This window comes from Monodelphis domestica, chromosome 1 (assembly GCF_027887165.1).
Source record: "Monodelphis domestica isolate mMonDom1 chromosome 1, mMonDom1.pri, whole genome shotgun sequence".
Lineage (NCBI taxonomy): Eukaryota > Metazoa > Chordata > Mammalia > Didelphimorphia > Didelphidae > Monodelphis > Monodelphis domestica.
The window spans coordinates 333,385,547-333,392,750 of NC_077227.1; the positions used below are offsets into that span (position 1 = coordinate 333,385,547).

At 36.5% G+C, this 7,204-nt stretch overlaps 1 pseudogene; it reads left to right on the top strand.

The window, feature by feature from the left end:
• The first annotated feature begins 2,563 nt into the window (after nucleotides 1-2,563).
• Nucleotides 2,564-3,947, top strand: LOC130457200 (heterogeneous nuclear ribonucleoprotein K-like; annotated as a pseudogene).
• Nucleotides 3,948-7,204: the final 3,257 nt, after the last annotated feature.

Sequence of the window (7,204 nt, forward strand, 5' to 3'; positions counted from 1 at the left end):
AAAAGAAGAGAATCAAATTAACAGAATCAGAGATAAAAGGGTGATCTCACCTCTAATGAAGAGGAAATTAAGGTGACTATTAAGAATTATTTTGCTCAGTTATATGGCAATAAATATGGCAATCTACGTAAAATGGGTGAATATTTACAAAAATATAAATTGTTCAGATTAACAAAAGAGGAAATAGAATTCTTAAATAATCCCATCTCAGAAAAAAGAAAGCCATCAAGAAACTTCCTAAAAAAAAAAATCCCCAGGGCCAGATGGATTCACAAGTGAATTCTATCAAACATTTAAAGAACAACTAATCCCTGTACTGTACAAACTATTTGACATAATAAGCAAAGAAGTTTTACCAAATTTCTTTTATGACACAAATATGGTACTGATTCCAAAGCCAGGCAGACCAAAAACGGAGAAATAAAACTACAGACCAATCTCCTTAATGCATATAATGCAAAAAATCTTAAATAGGATACTAGCAAAAAGACTCGAGCAAGTTATCACAAGGATTATTCCCTATGATCAGGTAGGATTTATACCAAGAATGCAAGGATGGTTTAATATTAGAAAAACTATCCACATAATTGACCATATCAATAATCAAACCAACAGAAATCACATGATTATCTCAATAGATGCAATAAAAAGCCTTTGACAAAATACAATACACATTCTTATTGAAAACACTAGAAAGTATAGGAATAGATGGGCTTTTCCTCAAAATAATAAACAGAATATATTTAAAACCATTAGCAAGTATTATCTGCAATGGGAACAAGTTAGAAGCCTTCCCAATAAGATCAGGAGTGAAACAAAGACTCCCATAATCACCTCTATTATTTAATATTGTTCTAAAAACACTAGCAATAGCAATTAGAGAAGAAAAAGAAATTGAATGGATTAAAGTAGGCATTGAGGAAACTAAATTATTACTCTTTGCAGACGATATGATGGTTTACTTAAAGAACCCCAGAAAATCAACTAAAAGGCTAGTGGAAATAATCAACAAATTTTGCAGTTTCAGGGTACAAGATAAATCCAGATAAATAATCAGCATTTCTATATATTTCCAACAAAACTCAGCAGCAGGACTTAGAAAGAGAAACTCCATTTAAAATCACTCTAGGGGGCAGCTGGGTGGCTCATAATGGATTGAGAGTCAGGTCCAGAGACAGGAGGTCCTGGGTTCAAATCTGAATTCATATGCTTCCTAGCTGTATGACCCTGGGCAAGTCACTTAACCCCCATTGTCTAGCCCTTCAGCCTTAGAACCAATACCCAGTATTGATTCTAAGATGAAAGGTAAGGGTTTTTTTTTTTTTTAATAAAAAAGATAAAATCACTCTAGACAATATAAAATATTTAGGACTTTATCTGCCAAGATAAACACAGGAATTCTATGGACACAACTACAAAACTGTTTTTACACAATTAAAACTAGATCTAAATAATTGGAAAAAAATTAATTACTCATGGGTAGGATGAGCTAACATAATAAAAACAACAATGCTACCCAACTCAATCTACTTATTCAGTGCCATACCTATCAAACTACCAAAAAGCTTTTTTATAGAATTATAAAAAATTATAATGAACATAGTAGAGTATACCTGTCAGTTCCGTGGGAAAGGAAGGAATTTAAGACCAAGCAAGAGACAGAGAACATGCAAAATGTAAAATGAATGACCTTGATTATATCTCATTAAAAAGGTTTTGTAGGAAAGCAACAAACTGGCAAAAAAAAAAATTATAACAAAACTCTCTGCCAAAGGTTGAATTTCCCAAATATATAAGGATCTAAATCAATTGTACAAAAAAATCAAGCCATTCCCAAATTGACAAATGATCAAGGGACCATGAATAGGCAGTTTTCACGTGATGAAATCAAAGCTACCAATTAGCACATGATAAAGTGTTCCAAATTCCTCCTGATTAGAGAAATGCAAAATAAAATAACTTTGAGGTACCACCTTACACTTAGCAGACTGACAAATATGGCAGCAAAAGAAAGTGATAAATGTTGGAGAGGATGTGGCAAAATTGGGACACTAATACACTGCTGGTGGAGTTGTGAATTTGTCCAATTTGGAAGGTAATTTGGAACTATGTCCAAAGGACTTTAAAAGAATTCCTACCCTTTGAACCAGCCATACCATTGCTGGGTTTCCAAAAAGATAATAAGGAAAAAGACTTGTATAAAAATATTTATAGCTGCACTGTTTGTGGTGGCAAAAAATTGGAAAACAGGGGTTGGGGGTGGCTGGGTGTCTCTTGATTGGGAAATGGCTGAATAAATTGTGGTATCTGATGGTGATGGAATACTATTGTGCTGAAAGGAATAATGAACTGGAGGGTCTCCATGTAAACTGGAACGACCTCCAGGAATTGATGCAGAGTGAAAGGAGCTGAACCAGGAGAATATTGTACACGAAGACTGATACACTGTGACATAATTGAATATAATATATATAATATAATAATCTTTTCTACTAGCAGCAGTGCAATGACCCAGGACAATCCAGAGGAACTTATGAGAAAGAACACTATCTACATCCATAGAATGAACACAGAACACAGAAACACAGAAGAAAAACATGATCGATTACGTGGTTTGAGGGGGAATGTGATTGGGTTTTTGATGTTAAAAGTTCATTCTATTGCAAATATGAATAACATGGAAATGGGTTTTGAACAATGATAGTGGAACTGCTTGTCAGCTCCTGGAGGGGGGGAGAAAAGAGGGGTGGGAAAAATCATGAATCATGTAACCATGGAAAAATATTCTAAATAAATGTTTTAAAAACATAAAAAAGTACAGGTAAAGAGGTCTGAAGAACAAATCTGAGCCTCAATTCAAAACTTTGAAATAGAAATTATTCAATATATTAGAAATAAATTTTCTTAGTATTGACCTCCAGTGGCTCACAAGCACTAAGGGATCAGAATACTTCAGTTCTGCCCTACAATGAACATGTAAGACAATAAACATTGTCAATAAACATTTCTTAAGTACCTACTATGTGCCAGGCACCATACTACGTGCTAGGGATACACGCAGCAATAGAAATAGTTACTGTCCTCATGGAGCTTACAATCTCATAGGGGAATACAAAAAACAAAAAGTTGAAAAATGGAGTATAGGGGAGGAATAGGAGAAGGTCCACAATGACAGGGAATAGTAGAGAAGTTAGTTAAAGAAGACTCAAGGTAGTGCAGTCACGAGATAAAATGAGCTGTCTGAACTGAGGTCTCTCCTTAATTGAAGGTTTGGAGTTCCTGGCTCCATTCTCTAATCAGAGAGGCAGAGGATAGAGAGCAAGTAGAGTAGCAAGGCTGATGGGATATTACAGAATCAGGGATTACAGTATTAGGGAGTGTTCTATCCATTTAATATAAGAAAATAGAATCTGAGCTGCCAGAAGAAACCTTCCCCAGGACTAAATCCAATGGTGGATTTGAAAATATGAAGGAAGAGCAAACCTTTAAGAGATCTAAGGACAATAATAGATAGTGAACTTCATATTTTGCTTTAAGGCAGCACATCTGGAGCAAATATTGAAACAGTTGAAGAAATCCTGAAGATAATCCATTCCTGGCTTAGAAGATTGTCTGTGGCTGCCATCACCCACTGTAATTAACCAGCTTCATTTGACTTCAGTGTTGTAGAATGCTTAAATTATCAATTCTGTAAAGGAAGCAATTCTTCCTTTATCGAGAATTTAGCAGGAGGAAATTAGTGAGAATTTAGGAAGAGGAAGTATTGGGGATAAAGGTTCTAAAATCAAAAAAAATTAAGAGAACATTCAGACAGCAATCAAGCCTTTTCAAGAATGCTTTACACTAAAAAAGTTGTTTTTTCTGGTGGAAAACTTGATAGTTTTGTGGAGTGTGTAGAGATTATCCTTAATCATATATCTGAACCTACTATTGAAGGATGTGTGTAAACTAGGACCCCAATTTCTATGATAAAGATTACATCTCTGGTGATTTCATAAAGATGTTCTGTAAAGAATGAAGATGCTCTATAAGATTTCCCATTCAGGGAAGAAAAGGCTTTGATTGCATGCCCCTATGTCATAGTGGCCATCCTCTACTTCCATCTAAAAGACTGTGATATGAGCCTTCATAGAGGTTCCTACCACCTCCTCCTAGACCTAGTGGCAAAAGGGGTCCCAATCTTCCTCATTCTCCACCACCACCTCCTAAAGGATGAAATCTTATGACTCAAGACAGAAGACCTGGAAAGTGTTGTTATGGAATGGTTGTTTTCAGTGCTGCTGAGACCCAGGACTCTGCAATAGAGGCATGGAATCCATCCACACGGCAAGAAGTATATGAACCAGAGGTTGGGAACCATCAGTTGATGGGTTACATAGGATATTCCTACGCAGGTTTTGGCTCAAACGGTGATGTTGGTGAACCCTTTGTTACAACTCAAATTGCTATTCCCAAAGATCTAGCTGAATCTATTATCAGTAATTGTATTCAGAGAATCAAATACATCATGAGTCCAGGTCTTCAGCTGACTTTGATGAACCTCCAGAAGGATTTGAAGATCATATCACTACCATTATGAGAATATAGGATCAGATGCAGAATGTAGTTTGCTGCAGAAGTGTAGAGCAGTATTCTGGAAAGTTTTCCTAAGACTAATGAAAAACTGGAGTATTGCATCTTTTAAAAAATCTTGCTTCTGCCTTCGATGCTCACAGAATGTAATGTTATAATTCATTAGAAAGTTGAAGATGGGAGTTTGCAAAACTAATAAATGAAATTTTAAAACAGCAGCAGAATGAATTTTATTTTTGCTTATTGACAATGGTTGAAAAAATTCTCTATTGTAAACACATTACTTTGTGTTGTTCACTGTAATGGTGGGAGCAGGGGATGGAAAGAATATCAATAATCCATGTTTCTGGAATCCATTCAGCAGTGTGCAAAATATGCTTTTTTTTTTTTTAATCCTTACCTTCTGCCTTAGAACTAAGACAAAAAAAAAACAATAAGAGTTAGGCATTTGGATTTAAATGATTTGCCCAGTCACATAGCTAGGAAGTATCTGGGATAAGATTTGAACCCAGGTCCTCCCAACTATTTTTTTTGTCAATTGTGCTACCAAGTTGCCCCTATAATGTTCTCTTGTAAGAAATGTTTTAAGTTTAGTGAACCTATGAAGATAAAATGAAGGGACTGAACAGTAGACCCTAAAGTCCTTTCTAGCTCTAAAATATTGTGATCTTCTGAAAATCATTCAAGAAATATTATGAGAATATTATGTTAAATATTGTAGAGAATATTGGAAAGTAATGAGAAATCTGTTTGGAAATTCATGAATGTAATGAAGTTGCTAATGAACACTACTTTGATCAGAATTCTGAAGACTTTCACAGCTGTTTTTTGTTTGTTGATTGCATATCACAATAAAAAATAAAAATTAATTAGAAGCAAGGGTGGAGAATATCTAAATCAGATCAGAATAATTGTTTTGGCCCACCATTGCACCAAACCATTCTGCCTTCTCTACTTTCATTTTACTTCTATCTGACCAGTTGTAAAAAACAAACTAGCGAACTGGCCCTATATTTTCTAATATGGCCTTCTAGGGCTCACTTGTCCAACTCACACTGGAAGGTTATAGGTCCCTAGAGGACTATTCCTACTCTCAGGATTCTATAAGTATCCCCAAGGCACTGGTTTGCCAGCTCTCTCATGAGCTCCCAACAGTATGTTACTCATTAACAATTAATCAGGGGGCAGCTGGGTAGCTCAGTGGATTGAGAACCAGGCCTAGAGACGGGAGGTCCTAGGTTCAAATCCGGCCTCAGCCACTTCCTAGCTGTGTGACCCTGGGCAAGTCACTTGACCCCCATTGCCTAGCCCTTACCACTCTTCTGCCTTGGAGCCAATACACAGTATTGACTCCAAGACGGAAGGTAAGGGTTTAAAAAAAAACAATTAATCAGTAGACTTAAATAGTTTTCAGCAAAAGAATTTATGAAGATGGAATTAAGAATAGTTGTTACAAGCATTCTTAGGGCACAGGCTTCCACAAATACACCAAGGACCCCGAAAAGTGGACTTCAAACATAATATAATGGTAGTGTGATCCATGGGCAGGATACACTTGTGGTAATTGACATCTCCTGGTACTTGATGAGCTACAAATCATTTTGGGGGGTTCACAGGTATCTACTTAAGTAATTATCATTCAGCACCATTGGTTACCTAGGTGTCACTCTGCTCCTGAATGGATGTGTTGTCTTCTTCTACTGCTTCCGGTTCTCTAGAATCTTTCATTTCCCCAGAGTGATTCCCTCTCAGAAGCCCAGTTCTAACTATAGGTAGCTAGGTGGCATAGTGAATACAGCGCTGAGGCTGGGATTAGAAAACCACAATGCAAATCCGGCCCCAGGTGGCTGGATAACTATGTGATCCTGGGCAATTCACTTAACATGTTGGCTCAACTGTAAAGTGTAAGCTATTAAAATAGAACAGCAACTTCTTCACAGAGTTGTGAGAATCAAATGAGATTTTTAAAAAGAGCTTAGGATAGTGCCTGGCACAGAGTAGACACTATTATAAATGTTTATTCCCTTCCTCTTTCCTAGAACCCTCAAACTTCTAATGTAGTCAGTCAGTTACTATAACAACACTGGACCATGATATGTCTCCTTCAGTGCTTGGTAGACTGCTATTTTTATCCAAGGCACAAAGGTATTTCTGTGTGTCATTTGCCTTGTTCAGTTGTGGCTGACTCTTCATAACCCTATTTGGGGTTTTCTTGTTAAAAGTAGTAGAATGCTTTGGCATTTCCTTCTCCAGCTCATTTTACAGATGAGGAAACCGAGGCAAATAGGATTAAGTGACTTGTCCAGGGTCACACAGCTAATGTCAGAACAAATTTGAACTCAGGAAAAGGAGTTTTCCAGACTTCAAGCCAGGCACTCTCCATTGTGCCAACTAGCTGCCCTCATTTGCCTTCAGCCAATGGTACAGATCCAATTCATTCATTAATGATTTGTTTACACATGGTGAGATTGTAGGAAAATTCCTTAATATCTATGTAATTAACACTTTGTGATTACATTGTTGATTGATTCAATTCAGGTGTCTGGGTCTTCTGCAGAAAGTAGCCACCCTAAAACTATTAAATTAGAACATCAAAATATTCTCTGTACTGAGATTAATTAAATCAACCTAG